This window comes from Symphalangus syndactylus, chromosome 1, assembly GCF_028878055.3.
Source record: "Symphalangus syndactylus isolate Jambi chromosome 1, NHGRI_mSymSyn1-v2.1_pri, whole genome shotgun sequence".
Classification (NCBI taxonomy): Eukaryota; Metazoa; Chordata; class Mammalia; order Primates; family Hylobatidae; genus Symphalangus; species Symphalangus syndactylus.
The window spans coordinates 9,772,477-9,791,026 of record NC_072423.2 but is presented as its reverse complement, the minus strand read 5'-3'; the positions used below and the strand labels follow the sequence as shown (position 1 = coordinate 9,791,026).

General features: G+C 50.4%; 1 protein-coding gene across 4 annotated transcripts in view; it reads right to left on the bottom strand.

Moving 5' to 3' along the window:
* The window catches only part of MBP (myelin basic protein), a 150,669-nt gene extending 144,331 nt beyond the window's left edge, over positions 1-6,338 (bottom strand). For all 4 annotated transcript variants that reach the window (XM_055296102.2, XM_055296111.2, XM_055296120.2 and 1 more), the window contains exon 1: positions 6,071-6,338. The gene's annotated coding sequence lies outside the window, so the exon portion shown is untranslated. The remainder of the gene's footprint in view (positions 1-6,070) is intronic.
* Between the last annotated feature and the right edge of the window lie 12,212 nt (positions 6,339-18,550).

The window sequence follows — 18,550 nt, the reverse complement described above, 5'->3', positions numbered from 1 at the left end:
AACCAGTACAGTAAGATAAGAAAAAGAAATAAAAAGGATATAAATTGGAAAGAAGAAATAAAACTATCCAATTTGCAGATAACATGATGATCTACATAGACAATCCCAAGAAATCTACCAAAAAAAATCCTCCTAGATCTAATAGGCAGCTCAGTAGGTTGCAGAATGCGGATTGACACATAAAAATTACTCACAGTTCTATATACTCCACAATAAACGTGGAAACTGAAGTTAAAACACCATGCCATTTAGAAATGCCCCCAAAGAAAATAAAACACTTATGTACACCATAAAAAAATTTCAGATTCAGAATCTGTGCACTGAAATGTATAAAACATTGATGAAAGAAGTTAAAGAAGACCTAATTACCCATAGAGAGACAACCTGTGATCGTGGATTGGAAAACTCAACACAGGAAAACTGTTCATTCTCCCTAAACTAATCTATACGTTTGAGGAAATTCCTATCAAAATCCCAGCAACGTTTTTGTATCCACAAACGAGCTCTTCTAAAATTCATATGGAAAGGCCCAGAACCTACAATAGCTAACATAATTTTTATAAAGAAGAATAAAGTGGGAGGATTTTGATTTTTGGTGTGAAGTCTGAGTCTTCACCTAGCCTGAGGTTCCCGAAGATTTTCTGTTTCTCCCTAGAAATTTTATAGTTTCATATTTTATACTTAAGCCATTTATACTTAAGGAAGTGACTCCACCTGATTAAAGTTGACTATGCAACTACAGTAATCAAGACGGTGTGCTCTTGGCAGAGAGACTGGCATATAGACTAATGGAACAGAATAGAGAACCCAGAAATAGACCCACAGCAATAAGTGGAAACGATTTTTAGCAAAGGTGTAAAAGCAGTTTAATGGAAGAAGGATCACCTTTTCAACAAATAGTCCCGGAGCCATTGGACATTCATTGGCAAAACCCAAACCAAACCAAACCAAATAAGCCTCAACCTAAACCTCACACCTCATACAAAAATTAACTCAAAATGGAAAATAGGCTTAAGTAGAAAATGTGAAACTATCAAATTTGTAGGGAAAAAAGAAGAAAATCTTCAGGAACCTCGGGCTAGGTGAAGACTCAGACTTCACACCAAAAATCAAAATCCAAAACAGGTAAAATTAATAAACTTGAATTCAACAAAATGTAAAACTTTCTGCAAAAGACTCTGTGAAGAGGGGAAAAAAACAAGATAAACTGGTAGAAAATAATCACAGAGTGGTAAGGCCAGTATCTAGAAAATATAAAGAACTGCGAAAACTCAGTTGTTAAAACCAAACAATCCAATTAAAAAGTGGGCAAAAGACATGAACAGACTTTTCACTGAGGAGGATACGCAGATGGCCATAAGTACATAAAAAGGTCTTGATGTCATTAGCCATCAGGGCAATGCAAATTAAACCATCAGGAGATATCACTACACACTTATTAGAACAGCTAAAATAAAAAAAAAAAAATAGTGGCACTACCAAATGCTGCCCAGGCTTGGAAGGTCCTGAATCACTCACACACTGCCGGTGGGAATGCAAAATGGTGTAGCCATTCTGCAAAAGAGTTAGCAGTTTCTTATAAAATTAGACATGTGCTAACCATATGACTCAGCAGTTGCACTCCTGGGCATTTATCCCAGAGAAATGAAAACTATGTTCACACAAAAACCTGTACATGAATGTTCACAGCAGCTCTATTTGCAATAACCAAAACCTGGAAATGATCCAAGTGCCCTTCCTGGGTGAACGGTTGAACATACCGTGGTTCATCCAGATGAGGGAACAACACTAAGTAATTAAAAAGAAACACCTATGGACATGCTTGCCAACCTGGATGGGTCTCAAGGGAATTGCATTTAGCGGAAAAAGCCAGTCTTGAAAGGTTGCATAGTGTATGATTCCATTTATAGAGCATTCTTAAAGCGACAAAATTATAGAAAATGGGAACCACACTGTGGTTGCCAGGCTCAGGGATGGGGAAGGAGGAAGTCAGCTTGGCTATAAAGGGTAGCATCAAGGGTCCTGTGATGAAACTGTCCTGTCCTCTGATGTGTTGGTGGTCACATGGTTCTACATGGGTGATAAAATTAGAGAGAACTAAGAGCACGTACACACACACACACACACACAGAGAGAGAGAGAGAGAGAGAGAGAGAGAGAGCAGTCTATAAAATGAGTACATGTAGACTGGTGGAATCTGAAATCTGAACAAAGTTAATGGGTTGTATCAATGTTCATTTTCTAGTTGTGGCCTTGTACTATGGTTTTGTAAGATGTTATTGTTGGGGTAAGCTGGTGAAGGGAATTGCATGTGAATCTACAATGATCTCAAAACAGGGTTTTACTACATTGCTTCAGTGAATATCCACTGTGTGTGTCTTATGCACACAGACCCGGTTTTCCCTAGAGGAGATACCTAGAAGTGGAATTGTTAGATCTTAGGATACACCCACCTTCACTTTTCTAGATTATTCTCTAACATCTTTGTTCCTATTTACATTCTACTCGAACTCGTGTGAGGTCTAATTTTTCTACACCTTCTCTAATATTTGGTATAGTCACAATTTAAATTTTTTTCCAGTACCATAAAGGTAAAAAAAAATCTTTTTGCCATCTTAGTTTTGAATTCCCTGATTCCCAGAGGGTTAAAGTCCTTTTCGTATTTTATCAGTCCATCTAGGTTTTCTCTTCAGTCTCATATTTTACTCGAGTGGCTTGTTTCAAATTACCACATTTTAGAACTGTTTCTGTATTCTAGATCCTGGCCTCACATAGGTCTGTTTCTCCTCATCTTTTAGATACCCACCTATTTTTCACAATGGTGACTCAGACCAATGCAGTGCTGTTCACAGAGACCAGAACAAAAGAACATTCAGAATGACATTTTTACGCTTTAATGGCTATTGAGTCTGAGACATTACTAATAGCTTCGGAACATGCACCCGTGGTTGTCGCTGCACTGTGGGAGATGTTGCTGTGGAAGGCAGCCTCAGTTGGCCGGAGAGATCAGCTGCCCTTCTGGCTGGCCTGTCCTACAGACGTCCCACAAACCTGGCCAGCCCACCTCTGCATAAACAATTCCTTGCCATGAGTCTCTAATGTGTATCTCCACCTGCTTCTGCTTCTCTGGATGAAGCCTGTCCACTACAGGTTTTGATAGAGATTTAAAATCTCCTCTAGAGACTATTCCAGCTACTCGCCTGGCATTCCTGCTCAGCTGGGATTAGGGCCTGTGGCATGAGCACTCTTCCCTTAAACAGCTCCAGAGCTTCCTTCAGGGGTTCCAATGGGCCAACAGAAGTGTCTTACTACTTAATGGCCACTTATTTAAAATTATCCCAAGAGTAATTAGAGGCCAGGCGTGGTGGCTCATGCCTGTAATCCCAGCACTTTGGGAGGCCGAGGTGGGTGGATCACTTCAGGTCAGGAGTTTGAGACCAGCCTGGCCAACATGGTGAGGCCCCATCTTTACTAAAAAACAAAAAAACGCAAAAATTAGCCAGGCGTGGTGGTGTGCTCCTGTAGTCCCAGCTACTGGGGAGGCTGAGGCAGGATACTATCTTAGATCCAGAAGGTGGAGGTTGCAGTGAGCCGAGATTGCACCACTGCACTCCAGCCTGGGTGACAGAGCAAGACTCTGTCAAAAAAAAAAGAAAAGGAGTAATTAGAATATTTTCTTTTCTTTTTTACTGACAACTAAGAAAGCTAAGGAGAAGATGATGAACAAAGACGGATGACAGCAGCCTTATGGTCAAATCATTCTTGAAAGGAAACGTGTGGGACATCTCTGGGTACACTCACTCATCATTAGAGGTGGAATTTTAAAAGGAGGAACGAGGAACACCTTTGCAAGGCATCCTTTTCACCACGGCGGTGCAGAGCAACAGGTAGGCGCTGGTGCCGACTCCCCAGATGGAATCCTGCCTCTTCTCGTGTGCCCTTAGATAACTTAACCTCTCTGGGACTTGTTTCCTCATCAGTAAAACATGAAGATATGAATAGGATGGTGACATCCAATGAGGGCATCTTAGGGCTGTCCTGACTGTTATCCGAGGTGACAAACCGCTCTCAAAAGAGAGTCTGGCAATGTGCAAGTGGTCGATAAACACTCCCAGGGGACAGAAAAGGCACACAGGCAGCTGCTAATCTTAAGCATGTCATATTTTTAAAGAACTTGGAGGAGGATTAAAAGTCAAACAAAATAACTTACAATTAACATTTACAAATTCAGGCAGAAATAGAAACATCACAAGAAAGTTTGGTCTCTGTTTGTTTTGTTTTTTTTTCCCCAGCGTTTCGTGGCTACCTTTAATCAGTGCACACAGCTAGGACCGCCACTGACCAAACTCAAACCCGACATTTCAAATCATGGAGGAGCCATGAGCTACCAGGTGTAAAACAAGCGACGTGTCTTACACTTTCTTATCTTTGGGCAGAATTGTGATACTTTTCGTGGATTTTCAAAGAGGATTTGAACAAAATAGCTTTGTTTAACCCGGAGTTAGTAGAAGTGGTTGTTTCAGAACAGTTAACTCCCTTGGGAGTTACTCCAGCATTTACAGCAATTTTTAACTGTGTTCTTTTCCCTCAGCTTTCTGTTTATCCCACAAAAAACAAAACAAAACAAAACAAAAACCCAAACACACACACACACACACACACACACACTCCCTCTGCCGCGGTACCCTTTGCCCTGGCCTTCCTCTGTTGAAGAGCAGTTGGGTTCCAGGCTCTTGGCCATATCCACAGCCCCAGCCCCAGCCGCTAAGGAGGTGCCCATCACTGGAGGTGGCCGCCAGAGAGCTCAGTGCAGGACCCTGCTCAATCCATATGGTCCCCTGACTTGAGGGTGACCGTCCTTAAACTGTCCCCCGGAGCTTCGCCAGAAAAATGTCCAAAACACACACTGGAGTTCCCTGACGTTTCCTTCCTCTGAAAAACTCTCTTTCCAGGCAAGGCGTTCTGTGGTCAGACGAGGCAGAGGCCTCCCCGGAACGAAGTCCACGCCCCCTCCCCACCCCAGCACCCAGCGAGCCCACGCGCCCCTCACCCACGCGCAGAGAAACCGAGCACTTGTTGATTCTCACGCTGTTGCAATTGGAAAACGGAACAAGGAACCAGAGCGCGCCTGTTTCCAGCCAGAGTCGCACTGGGGTCCCCAAAGACGCTTGAATCTTTTCCCAAGCCCCACTCCACCTTCCAAAACGGGGGGCTCAGGTGGACGCGAAAGGACACAAGGCGCTGCCCCCAGCGCCCTGGAAAATCTAGTGTGGCGGCGAATGACCGCAGGTCACACACCGAAACCGGACGCACCCGGCCCTGGACAGGCAGTGGGGCCCAGCAGGGTACTGCCGGGAAGACCCGGGCGGGCCGGCCGGCGGCTGCAGGCGGCGCACGTGGGCCCAGGTGGGCGCAGCGACGGGCCCGGCCGAGGAGCCCGAGACAGGCCCTGCGAAGGCGGAAGCCCGGACCCGGGCTCTCCTGGCCGCCCTTGGAGCTCAGAGGGAGACTGTGCTTTGCCCCGGGTGCAGGGGCAGGAGCGCGATCGCGCGCGGGGCCCCCGGGGTGTGATTAGCAGGCGCCGCGAGCCAGGAGGACCCCCCAGCCCGCCCTGGCAGCCAGCACCCTCTCCACACCCGCCCAGAGTGGCCGCTTTTGACCGCCGTCCCCTCCCACCCTAGACTCCTCCTCTCAGCCCCACGGCCGGAGGCCGAGCAAACCTGTCAGGGTCCGGCCCCGGCGCTGTAAACCCGCGTCTACACCCGCGCCCCCTCCCGCCCCCGCCCCGCGCAGTGGGGATCGGGGGCGGCGACTTGGGTTCGGGTCAGGGAGGCCGCGGGCTGCCACCTGCTCGGCCACCTGCGCCGCTGCCTAGGTTCCCCCTGCGCGTCCCCAGCCAAGAAAGGGACTCGGAGTCCGGGCGTCGGGACAGCTCCTGTCCCCAATCTTGCGTCCCCGGCTCCCGCGGGGCTCGGGTCCGGGGTCCCGCCCAGGTCTCCGCGGTCCCCACTCGGAGGGGCACATAGACAAAGGCGGCACAGCCGCCCGCCCGTCCCCGAGGGTTACCCACCGGCGCTGCGCTCGCTGCTCCGAGGCCGAGGGGCGCCGCGGGGTCCAAGGCCCTGCTCCGCCTGCCCAGGCCCGGGCAGGCTGGTCTCGGCTTCAAGCGCCGACGCGCGGGGTCCCCGGGCAGGCTGCTTCGGCTTCCGGGGTCGGGAGACAGGGGCCGCCGGGGCCGGAGGCTGCTTCTCTCTGGCGCGCGGCGGCGGTGACTGACGGCGGCGGCTCCGAGGGACGGGCGCGCACCCCGCTCCCCGGCCCCGCCTCCCCGGGCTTCCTTCGAGCCAGGTAAACACAGGCCGATCCCGCTGGGCCCGCCCCACCTGGACGCGGCCGCCGGCGCCGCCCCTGGAGCTCGGAGGACCCGGGCCCGCTCTGCCCGCGCGGAACTTGAGGGGCGTACGGGGCCCTCGAGCAGGGTCAGACCTCGGAGGGGTGGCCTGGAGCCTCGCCCGCTGCGGAACTGGGCTCCGAACTGCGGCCCGTCGACCTTCCCGCGCGGCTTGGCCTCCGAACCCACCCCGACCCCGACCTCGACCTCGCGGGAGGGGTGCCAGGCCGCATCTCCCCGCGTCCTCAGGGGCTGGAAACCCCAGAAACTGCCGATGGACTTGGCGCAGCCCCGGCCCTGCAGGAGGAGAGTCAGCCCCGCCTGGAGGCGAAAGAGCCGGCAGGTCCTCCCAAGGCACTCCCTCCCTCCCCTGGAGCCCAGGCCAGGCCCACGTCTGGCCGGCAGGTGCTCCGCTGGGAGCTGGGAGCTGGGAGCTAGGGGCGCACCTTCTCCTGCAGGACCGGCGCAGGAAGCACGCCCGGAAAAGAGCAAAACACGTGCAGGTGCGAGGAAGCAGCCTGGTCCCGCAGCCCAGAGACATCGTGGTCTTCGTCGCTCTCTTGTTAAAAAGAAAAAGCTTGCTGTTTAGCCATGACTCACCTGCACACAGATTTAGTGGTCAGAGATCTTTCCCTGGATTCTCGGCCTCCTGATGGTGGAAGAGGAGGAGGTTGGGGGAGTCCCGGAATGAGGCCCCGCGTTCCTCCTGACCTACACCCCCAGTCAGGGATCTGGATCTGGAGCTTCCGGGGGACCTGGAGCAGCCTGGGACCCACACAGTTTGTTAGGAAGTGAGGGAGGGGGGTGAGCGCTGTCCCGGCCCGCGCTGGGAGGCTGGACTCCGACTTCAGCATGGGGTCGGGGTTGCGGCCTAAAACCAGCCTCCCCCAAAGCCCTGGAGGATTTAGCAACTGTGTTCAAATGCTCGCAACTGGAAGAGAAACACTTCCACAACGACACAAAAGCATTCAGGCTGGTCGTTCCCTCAGGAGAGATTTTCAAGTGGAGAGGGCAGGAGGGTTCTGCGACTTTGAGGCTGAAGGTGAGGAGGGAAAAGGGTGCCAAAGGTAGTGTGTTTCTCCAATTTTTCTGCCCCACAACCTCACTTTAAGTCAAGGATGAGCGGAGTGGGCGTGGGAGGCTGGACAGCTGCCCTAGGAGCACGAGTGGTGACAACGAACCCGGGTGCACCCAGGTCCCAGCTCAAGTCACTCAAAGCTCAGGCTGGGGAAGCTGGAACTCTGGGTCCCATTTTAGATACCTGTTTTAGCATCAGAAACAGCTTTTCCTCTCCAAAGTATCTCTTGGCTTTATCTCAGTGACTCCACAGGGCGGGGCCACCTTCCTGCCTGCAGATGTCCCTGTGTGCTGGGCTCTGGAGCGTCCCTCAGGCCACAGTGACATCTGCAGCACGCGGCCTTCTGCTGGTGTCTCGGTGGTTTCCTGAAACACTACATATGCCAACGGTCAGCCCTGCAAGTGTCAGGCTCCACAAGTTCCAGTAAAAATCTTTTTAAAGTATTTATGAAATTGCACCGTGCATATTTTGTTGGGATAGAGTGTCCACACAGATGGGCAGCCAGGCAGTTTTAAAAAGTCATAGATTCTTCAAAGAAAACATGTAGATAATACTATTTAATAAAACAGTGGATTCACATTTGGATCAACTGGTCCTGTCTTGGGGGCGTTCATGCCCTCCTAGTTAGAAAAAGGACCCCAGGCTGAGCACAGTGGATGGAAGAAACAGAGGCTGGCATTTCACTGTCGAGAGACAAACTTTCACATGAAGATGTCCATGTAGCCCTCAGCAAAGTGACAGAGATTCGTTGTGCTGAATAAAATTGAAAGGCATCTTTTGACAAGTAACCTATCAAAGCCTCATTGTGTCTTTGACATTTCTAAGAAAATCACATTGCAGTTACCCCCATCTTTCACAAGGTACCAGAGAGCAGAAAGTTTGACCTATCCAGCATCTCATATGGCAGCAAATAGCAAAATGTTTTGTGCATGAAATACACTCAATAAATTTTTGTTAAGCTGAATTAAACTCCAAATTACCCAAGCTAAAGGAAGTAAATGAGTCTAAATAGTTTCCAACAGACCTCAGACTGCATGAACTTTGACTTTTCTTTAGTTTCCTCATCAGCAGATTTGTCTTTGTTATCATGTTTTGCTTAGGAAGCGACTGAACTTTTTTTTTCTTTTTTCTTTTTTTTTTAGACGGAGTCTCGCTCTGTGGCCCAGGCTGGAGTGCAATGGCGCAATCTCAGCTCACTGCAACCTCCGCCTCCCAGGTTCAAGCGATTCTCCTGCCTCAGCCTCCCAAGTAGCTGGGATTACAGGCAACCGCTACTGGCCAGGTAATTTTTGTATTTTTAGTAGAGATGGGGTTTCACCATGTTGGCCAGGCTGTTGTCCAACCGCTGACCTCAGGTGATCCACCTGCCTCGACCACCCAAAGTGCTGGGATTACAGGCCTGAGCCACCACGCCCGGCCAGGACTGAATATGATTCTCAGACTTGGTCTAAAACTCTCTGAGCCTCAGTCCCTTCATCTGTAGTGTGGAGGTAATAGTCGTCCTCACATCAGGGCTGAACACTGTCTTTCTGCAGCTCAGGCATCGGTGGATACCCAGGTGTCGAGGTCTCCCTCATTCACCCAGGCGTTGATCACAGTTGTTTCCAAACAAGTTGTACTTCAGAGGAATTCTGGGCTGGCTGTTCAGACGTTATGTCTATTCACTCTGTTGCAATATATATTCACAACCTAGCCAGTGGGGCTTACTTCCCACTTGAGGGTGTATTAGCTCAGCTGCTATAACAAAATACCACAGACTGGGTGGCTTAAAAACAGACGTTATGCCAGCTCTGGAGTCTGGAAGTCCAAGATGAAGGTGCTGGCGGACTTGGCGTTGGGCGAGAGCTTGCTTCTTGGTTCATAAACAGCACCTTCGCTCTGTGTGTCGGGTGGTGGAGGGAGAGAAAGAGGAAGGGGAGGAGCCTGGGCTCTGGCCTCTTTTTTTAATAAAGACACTAATCCCATTATGAGGCCACCCTCACGGATTCAATCTAAGCCAAACTATCTTTCAAAGACCCCATGTCCAAATACCATTCCATGGGGGTTGTGGCTTTGACACATGAATTTTGGGGGGACAGATATGCAGTCCTTAATAGAGGGTTAGATTAAGACACAGGGAAAAAAAGGAATGAGTACTCAGCTTCCAATCTAGTCAACAGAGTTCCCTGCGGGGGGTGGTGGAATGAGTGCCGGCCTCCCCAGGAGCTGGGAAGGAGCTGGACTGGGCAGGAATAGAGTGAGGGATAGGAGAGCCTTAGCCAGGTCTGTGGGGTGGGTGGGGGTTGTGTGTGTGTGCTGGACTTTGTGCTACATTTGATGCTCCTATAACAAGGGGATTAAATGTGACATCTTAATAACCAGCCCCAGGAAGCAGCCTGAGAGGACGGGAGGGTTGACAGGAAGTCCAGAGCATGCACAGTGTGAATGTGCATGGGAGCCATGGCAGACCTCAGAGGGAGCCAGGAAAAGCTCTGAGGACAGAGCAGCCCTGTTGCAGGGGTGGGGTCAGGAGCCAGCTCTGAGGGAGGGAGACAGGCCCTGGAGGGGCTCAGAGGCAGGGTGAGTGGGAACCAGGCGGGCTTGGCCCTGGCTTTGGGGACCTCCCACTTCTGACCTAGACCTGCCTCCACAGTGCCCCTCCTGCCTCCACGTTCTTCCCACACCAGGCTTCCTTTCTCTGGAGTTTATCCTCAAAGGTGGAAAAACTGTGTTTCTACAGCCAAAGTTCACTGTTATGGGTTGAATTGTGTCCTGGAAGAGAGAACTCGAAGTCCTGACCACCTGGTACCTGGGAAAGTGACTGTGCTTGGAAATGGCCTTTGCTGGTGTCATCAGGTGGAGATGAGGTCCTTGGGGGGCTCCGGTGCAGTGGCTGCATCCTTGTAAGCAGAGGGGTCACTCAGAAGGAAGAGGCCATGTGGAGACAGAGGCAGAGGTGAGAGTCATACATCCCGGAGCTGAGGGACGCGGGGGGCAGCAGAAGCTGCGAGAGGCACGGGGGGACCCTCCCCTACAGCCCCTGGCAGGAGCACAGCCCTGGCCACACATGGGTTTCATACTGCTGGCCTCCAGACTGAGAAGCTACATTTCTGTTGGGAAGCCTCCCAGGTGGTGCCTTTCTGTTACAGCAGGGCCAGGCAACAAGATCCAATCCCTCCAGGGGGAAAAGCGGGCATCCGCGCAGTCACTCTACAAAGCCTTTAGTTAAAGTGGAAATCAAGCAACTTGGCCACAAAAGACACCAGGTGTGGGAGGAAGGTGAGCAGAGGAGACTCAGGAGGACCACAAGGCAAGGCCATGGAAGCCATTGTGGGGAGCGAGGTCAGGGGTCAGAAGTCAGGGTCTCTGCTTGTTCCCATCCATGGCCCCAACCACCCAAACCTCCTCTCTGAAGCTGTGCCCAGACAGCCCAGGGCAACACCTGGCCTCCTCTCCCCACCTGCAGGCTCCTAGTGCCCTCCAGGTTCACAAACCCCGGGGGACAGTGTCAGGCCACCCCGCAGAAGAGACTCACCCCCTGCTGCCTGTGCCTGGTTCTTCCTCCCACAGCTAAGACCCCAAAACCACCCTGAGAGGGTGTCATCTGCTACTTCCTTCCCGGAAGACCTCAGCCTGAATCTTGTCATTTAAGAACATGTGCTACACTCCTGACATACGCCTGGCACTGGGCCTTGGGGGACCAGGAGCTGGTCACTGAGACGTTTGGGCCAGTGGTTGTGTTAAGGCCAGTTGCAAAGGCTGGCAACAATAGCAGTTTGCGGGCACCTGGAAGACCCAGAGGGTGGCCCACGAGCCCTGCCTGGAAGTCAGGAAGACCCTGAGGGTGTCTTTCGAGGTGTCCTGGGGGAAATGCCAGGTGGAGAGGGGCAGGAGGGGCATTGAAGGTGTGCCAGGTGGAAGCACCAGCCAGCAAAGTCTCGGAAGCATGATGTGCTGAGGAAGCATGGGGATTTTTGGAGCACAAAATGTGTGACAAAGAGATTGAACATCAGAGAACATCAGAGACCGAACAGCAGCTTGGAGACATCAGCTGGGGCCAGGCCGTTTTGGAGCGGGCTCTTGCCAAGGAGCTTCAGGGCTGCCCTGGAGGAAGGAGAGGTTTGAGGCCAAGGAGGGCACTAACCAGAGGACGTGGGCCAGTGAGCATGTGGACGGCTCTGGGGAGAGCAGAGAAGTGGGGCGGGGGAGATTCCAGCAGAGAAAGCACTGGGGAAACCCATAGTCATTAGTGAGACCCAGGGGCGCTTCTCTCATTCCCTGCACCGTTTTAGGAGCCTGGTGCATGAGCCGTGAAGTCCTCATGGCGAGTGGCCTTCAGAGGAGCTCACGGATTGTCCATGCTGCACAGGGCAGTGACCCCCTGAGGGTATCAGCGACACTGTGAGCTCCTCAAGGACAGGCATGGGGCCACCGCTTAGCTACTTCAAGCACTCAGAAGAGTGCCTGGCACACAGGAGGCCCTGGATAAATATTTGCTGGATTTATTGCAAGAAAGGGCTGGAGTCTGGCGTGGGCAGCAGGCAGTCTGGCTGCATACCAGACTCCGTATCAAAAAAAAAAAAAAAAAAGGTTAGGAGACGGAGCTCCTCCTGTTGGTCTCGCCCGGCCATATATTTATGTCTCTTCTTGGATTAAGCATTTCATCTTTTTCTACGACTTCGTTTCTCCATAGCTCAAGTGAAACGGGCTTAGGTGATTATTTGACAGTTAGCAAATATCGTAAGCCTTGAGGACACACTAATATTTTCAAGTGTGTTTGGTAATCAGGAGTTAGGGGAAAATGACTTAGTATTTAAAGCTTTTGGCTAAATTGTACAAGATAAATGAAACTCAGTAGTTTTTACTGAAGTGAACTCTCTTTTTGGCATTGTACTGTGTTATCTATTAAAGTATCCAATACTAATTGGTGCAAGTGAAAGATGCCAGCATGGTGTTCAGTTATTCTGGATATCTTTATTGTTACTGTTTCTGGGATTGAACATTTATATGTAACTGTTCTTATGGCAATCAAAACCAAAAATTTTAGAAATTCATCTGGTTAGGAAAATAAATTTGCTTGTCTATTTGCAGAAGGACGTGTGCCACAGGTTATTAAAATAAATGCAAATTAACATACAGCCTCATTGAGCATGGATTATATGATATAACCAGTGATTCTAGGTTTTTTTTTTTTTCTTTTTGAAACAGAGTCTTGCTCTTCCTCCCAGGCAGGAGTGCAGTGACGCGATCTTGGCTTACTGCAACCTCCGCCTCCTGGGCTTAACCGATTCTTGTGCCTCAGCCTCCCTAGTAGCTGGGACTACAGGTGTGTGCTACCGTGCCTGGCTAATTTTTGTATTTTTTTTTTTTTAGTAGAGATGGGGTTTCACCATGTTACCCAGGCTGGTCTCGAACTCCTGATCTCAAGTGATCCACTCGCCTTGGCCTCCAAAGTGCTGGGATTACAGGCATGAGCCACTGTGCCCGGCCGTTTTTAACTTTATGGTAACATAATGTGTGGTCAGGTTTACATGGAGAAAAGCAGTCTACACTACTCCAGTATTTTTTTAATGTTAAATTTCTCTATGACACTGTATCCTAGATCTGACATTGCAGTTCACCAAGGAGCCATGTCTCCCAGGCAGAATGGAGATCCATCTTTCCTGGCCCTGCCTTTCCGCCTTCTCCGAGCCAGCATTCTAGTTGTCTCCAGGAATGATCTCCCTGACCATCCAGGGTTCAAGCCCTGAACCTAGGAATTGTCCCAGATGCTTTGCACCCCCATGTACCTAATCTGTTGACACATCCTGTCATGCTGTCCCTCAAACTTCCTTATTCTCTGCATGTCCGTTCTTCACCTCGCCCAAGCTGCCCTGAGGCTTCCCAGGCTGCAGTGGCTGTTTCAGTCCACACCATGGAGAGATGGGTTCTTTAGCCCTGCGCTGGTCATGCCACGTCCCTCACTTGAAGTCCTGCAGTGTTTCCCATGTGGTATGGTTTGGCTGTGTCCCCACCCAAATCTCACCTTGAATGTTAAAATCCCATGTGTCAAGGCCAGGACGAGGTGGAGAGAATTGAATCACAGGGTCAGTTCGCCCGTACCGTTCTCATGGTAGTGAATGTCTCATGAGATCTGATGGTTTTATAAAGGGCAGTTCCCCTGCACAAACTCTCTTGCCTACCGCCGTGTAAGACTTGCCTTTGCTTCTCCTTTGCCTTCCGTCATGACTGTGAGGCCTCCCCAGCAATGTGTAACTGTGAGTTCATGAGTCCATTAAAGCTCTTTCCTTTATAAATTGCCCAGTCTTGGCGATGTTTTTATTAGCAGCATGAGAATAGACTGATACACCGTGGCCTTTAGAATAAAATCCACACACCTTCCCCTGCTTGGCTATGCCCCTCAGAGCCCCCTCCAACACACCCTCTGTGTCTCATGCTTGCCTCCCGTGTTTCTGCCTCCCCTGTGTCTGCTGAGCTGTTTTCTCTTCCCCACAAGCCCCCAACATTGGCCCATTCTCCTAGTCATTTGGGTCTCCACTTAGAAGTCCCTTCCTCCTTCAAAGGCCCGGAGTTTCTCTTTTGTAAGACAAGGAGGGTTCTGGGGGTGGAAGGAGGTGATGTCTGTAGGAAGATGTGAAATTGCTAATGCCCCTGAGCTGTGCACCTAAACGTGCTTATGATGATTGATTTTATAGTATGTGTATTTTACCACAATTAAAAAAAATCCTCTCCTAGTGAGACCTATCCTGGCCCCCTATTTGGAAGCAGCTGTCTCATCAGTGTCTCACGTCACTGTGTCATCTCTGCACTGCACTGACAATATGACCTGGCACCTTCCTGCTTATTTGCTGGCTACGCTCCACGCTGTCAGCCTCCTGCATTAGCATGTGAGCTGCACACAGGCAAGGGCCTCACCCTTCCTGCTGACTTCTGTTTTGTCAATCTCTCTGGCAGGCGGGCCTGTAGTAGGGCTTCAGTACAACACCTGAGTGATGGTCAGGCCCCATGTGACCCAGTCTGGCTCAGAGAAGCACAGTTGATCAGCTAAAAGGAATTGCAAGCGACTGTAAACTACCCTGGTTACTCCCTGAGGGTACAGAAGAGAGGGGAGCATGTCTCTAGTGCCCACAGACTGGATTAACTACCCTCTCCCTCTAGCTCTGCTGCTCTCATTAACACAGGATGGCGTCTCCCCAAAACACTCTCCTCTTATGTTTAATTGAATCCTTTTCATTATTTTCTTCACAGGAAATGGAAGACTGAAGTAAAAATAGTTGAATAACACATGGCGTTTACTATGCTGTAGGTGTTTTAGAGACTTCCATGATTTCATCCTCACAACATGATGTTCAGGGACACGGGGCCAGGTCCACAGCCTGAGAAGGTGAGTGTCCACTTGTGGACACGGAACCAGGTCCACAGCCTGGTTCATTCAGGGACACGAGGCCGGGTCCACAGCCCAAGAGGGTGAGCATCCACTCAGGGACACAGAACCAGGTCCACACCCCCTAGAGGGTGAGTGTCCACTCAGGGACACGGGGCCAGGTCCACAGCCCGAGAGGGTGAGTGCCCACTCAGTGACATGGGGCTAAGTCCACAGCCTGAGCGGGTGAGCGTCCACTCAGGGACACAGAACCAGGTACACAGACTGAGAGGGTGAGCATCCACTCAGGGACACGGGGCCAGGTCCACAGTCCGAGAAGGTGAGCGTCCACTCACGGACACAGAACCGGGTCCACAGCCCGAGAGGGTGAGCGTCCACTCAGGGACACACAACCAGGTCCACAGCCCGAGAGGGTGAGTGTCCACTCAGGCACATGGGGCTAGGTCCACAGCCCGAGACAGTGAGTGTCCACTCAGGGACACAGAATCAGGTCTACAGCCCAAGAGGGTGAGTGTCCATTCGGGGACATGGGGCTAGGTCCACAGCCTGAGACGGTGAGCATCCACTCAGGGACACAGACCCAGGTCCACAGCCCGAGAGGGTGAACGTCCACTCAGGGACACAGAACCAGGTCCACAGCCCGAGACGGTGAGCGCCCACTCAGGGACACAGAACCAGGTCCACAGCCTGAGAGGGTGAGTGTCCATTCAGGGACACAACCAGGTCCACAGCCCGAGAGGGTGAGCGTCCACTCAGGGACATGGGGTCTTCCTCACATATGTTTACTTTTCAAAATTACCAGAAATCTTGGCTGGTCATGGTGGCTCATGCCTGTAATCCCAACACTTTGGGAGGTGGAGGCAGGCAGATCACTTGAGGTCAGGAGTTTGAAACTAGCCTGGGCATCATGATGAAACCCCTGTCTCTACTAAAAAAAATACAAAAATTAGCCAGGCATTGCAGGCACCTGCAGTCCCAGCTTTTTGGGAGGCTGAAGCAGGAGACTCACTTGAACCCAGGAGGCAGAGGTTGCAGTGAGCTGAGATTGCGCCACTGCACTCCAGCCAACAGAGGGCAACAGAGGGCAACAGAGGGAGACACTTTCTCATTAAAAAAAAAAAAAAAGACCAGAAATCCCTTTTGCCCCTCCCCCACGATGGCATTAAACTGAGTGTCACCCACATGAGGCCATCAGCTCTGAGCCCATGATAATCTTGTCAGGTGAAGTTCTCTGCATCTTCTTGGGTGTGGCTCTCAGGTTTGGTGGTGGGACGGTGGAGGGAGCTACAGAGCAAGTATACATGGACTGCCATGGAGAGGAGGAGAGAGGAAAGCCATGGGCAACTCTGTGGTCCATGCAAGGACTCAGTGCCCATGCCCCTGACTCTGTGTCTGTCTGTGATATGGTTTGGCTGTGTCCCCACCCAAATCTCTTATTGAATTATAATTTCCACGATTCCCATGTGTCATTGGAGAAACCCAGTGGGAGGTGATTGAATGATGGGGGTGGATCGTTAATGTGCTGCTCTTATGATAGTGAATGAGTCTCACAAGATCTCATTGTTTTAAAAACGGGAGTTTCCCTGCACAAGCTCCCTTCTTTTGTCTGCTGCCATGTGAGACGTGCCTTTCACCTTCTGCCATGATTGTGAGGCCTCCCCAGCCATGTAAAACTGTAAGTCCAATAAACCTCTTTCATTTGTAAATTGCCCAGTCTTGGGTATGTCTTTATCAGCAGTGTGAAAATGGGCTAATACACAGTAAATTGGTACCAGTAGACTGGGGCACTGCTGAAAAGATACCTGAAAATGTGGAAGTGACTTTGGAACTGGGTAACAGGCAGAGGTCGCAACAGTTTGGAGGGCTCAAAAAAAGACAGAAAAATGTGTGAAAGTTTAGAACTCCCTAGAAACTTGTTGCATGGCTTTGACCAAAATGCTGATAATGATATGAACAATGAAATCCAGGCTGAGGTGGTCTCAGATGGAGATGAGAAACTTGTTGGGAACTGGAGCAAAGGTGACTCTTGTTTTGTTTTAGCAAAGAGACTGGTGGCATTTTGCCTCTGCCTCAGAGATTTGTGAAACTTTGAACTTGAGAGAGGTGATTTAGGGTATCTGGTGGAAGAAATGTCTAAGCAGCAAAGAATTCAAGAGGTGACTTGGGTGCTGCTAAAAGCATTCATTTTTATAAGGGAAGCAGAGCATAAAGGTTTTGAAAATTTGCAGACTGACAATGCAACAGAAAAGAAAATCCCATTTTCTGAGGAGAAATTTAAGCTGGCTGCAGAAATTTGCATAAGTAATGAGGAACCAAATGTTAATCTCCAAGACAATAGGGAAAATGTCTCCAGGGCATGTCAGAGGTCTTCACAGCAGCCCCTCCCATCAGAGGCCCAGAGGTTTAGGAGGAAAAAATGATTGTATGGGCCAGGTCCAGGGTCCCTTTGCTATATGCAGTCTAGGGACTTGGCTCCCTGTGTTCCAGCTGCTCCAGCTGTAACTAAAAGGGGCCAAGGTACAGCTCAGGTTGTTGCTTCAGAGGGTGGATGCCCAAGCCTTGGCAGCTTCCATGTGGTGGTGAGCCTGCAGGTGCACAGAAGTCAAGAATTGAGGTTTGGGAACCTCTGCTAGATTTCAGAAGATGTATGGAAATGCCTGGATGCCCAGGAAGAAGTATGCTGCAGGGACGGGGCCCTCATGGAGATTCTCTCCTAGGGCAGTGCAGAAGGGGAATGTGGTTTTGGAGCCCCCACCCAGAGTTCCTACTGGGACACCACCTAGTGGAGCTGTGGGAAGAGGGCCACCATCCTCCAGACCCCAGAATGGTAGATCCACCAACAGCTTGCACCATGTGCCTGGAAAAGCCACAGACAGTCAATGCCAGTCCTTGAAAGCAGCCAGGAGGGAGGGCTGTACCCTGCAAAGCCACAGGGGTGGAGCTGCCAAAGACCATGGGAACCTACCTCTTGCATCAGAATGATGTGGATGTGAGACATGGAGTCAAAAGAGATCATCTTGGAGCTTTAAGATTTGACTGCCTGCTGGATTTTAGATTTGTATGGGGCCTGTAGCCCCTTTGTTTTGGCCAATTACTCCCATTTGGAATGGCTGTTTTTACCCCATGGCTGTACCCCCACTGTATCTAGGAAGTAACTAACTTGCTTTTGATTTTACAGGCTTATGGGCAGAAGGGACTTGCCTTGTCTCAAATGAGACTTTGGACTACAGACTTTTGAGTTAATGATGAAATGAGTTAAGACTTTGGGGACTGTAGGGAAGGCATGATTGGTTTTGAAATGTGAGGACATGAGATCTAGGGGGAGCCAGGGATGCAATGATATGGTTTGGCTGTGTCCTCACCCAAATCTCCTCTTGAATTGCAACTTCCACACTTCCCATGTGTTGTGGGAGGAACCCAGTGGGAGATGACTAAATTATGGGAGCAGGTCTTTCTTGCTCTGTTCTCGTGATAGTGAATGAGTGTCATGAGATCTGACAGCTTTAAAAGTGGGAATTTCCCTGCACAAGCCCTCTTCTCTTGTCTGCCACCATGTGAGATGTGTCTGTCACCTTCTGCCATGGTTGTGAGGTCTCCCAAGCCGTGAGGAACTGTAAATCCAATAAAGCTCTTTTTTTTTGTAAATTGCCCGGTCTTGGGTACATCTTCATCAGCAATGTGAAAACGGACTAATACACTCTGGAAAGGCCCTGAGGTG